Source organism: Protobothrops mucrosquamatus, unplaced genomic scaffold (genome assembly GCF_001527695.2).
Source record: "Protobothrops mucrosquamatus isolate PMUCROS unplaced genomic scaffold, P.Mucros_1.0 scaffold179, whole genome shotgun sequence".
Lineage (NCBI taxonomy): Eukaryota > Metazoa > Chordata > Lepidosauria > Squamata > Viperidae > Protobothrops > Protobothrops mucrosquamatus.
The window spans coordinates 695,545-696,120 of NW_015386538.1; positions in this window are offsets into that span (position 1 = coordinate 695,545).

Sequence of the window (576 nt, forward strand, 5' to 3'; positions counted from 1 at the left end):
TCTTTCATATAGCACTGTGAAATATCTGTGATTTTTTTTTTTCTATGTTGAAAATAATAAAATTTTATAAACAAAAAAAAAAAAAAAAAAGGAAGACTATTATTTGTTGAATTGCTTTAATTTAAATTCCTGCATCTGATTGGATTTCATGGCCTAAATCAGAGGTCCACAACCCCCAGTCCATGGACCAGTACCAGGCTGCAGCATGCCAGCAACCGGTCCGCACAAACAAGCAAATCCCCATCTGCAAGATGCAGGCAGCACACAAAACCACACACTTTCCAGCCCACAGAAAAACCTCTCTCCATGGAACTGTTCCCTGGTGCCCAAAAGGTTGGGGACCTCTGGCCTAAATGACCCTTTTGAGATCTTGAGAAGATAAAAGACAACCTGTTTTAGTTTTAGCTCTAGATTCCAAACACATTGAATAAACAATACTTTCTCAGTCTTTTTGCCAGCTTCCATATTCGATTAACTAAGAATGATTACCTTACGTCTACCAAAGATTTCAGTATGACATTTAAATAAAATATGCAGGATAATATAAGGTATGTTTAAACAGACTCACTCATCTTA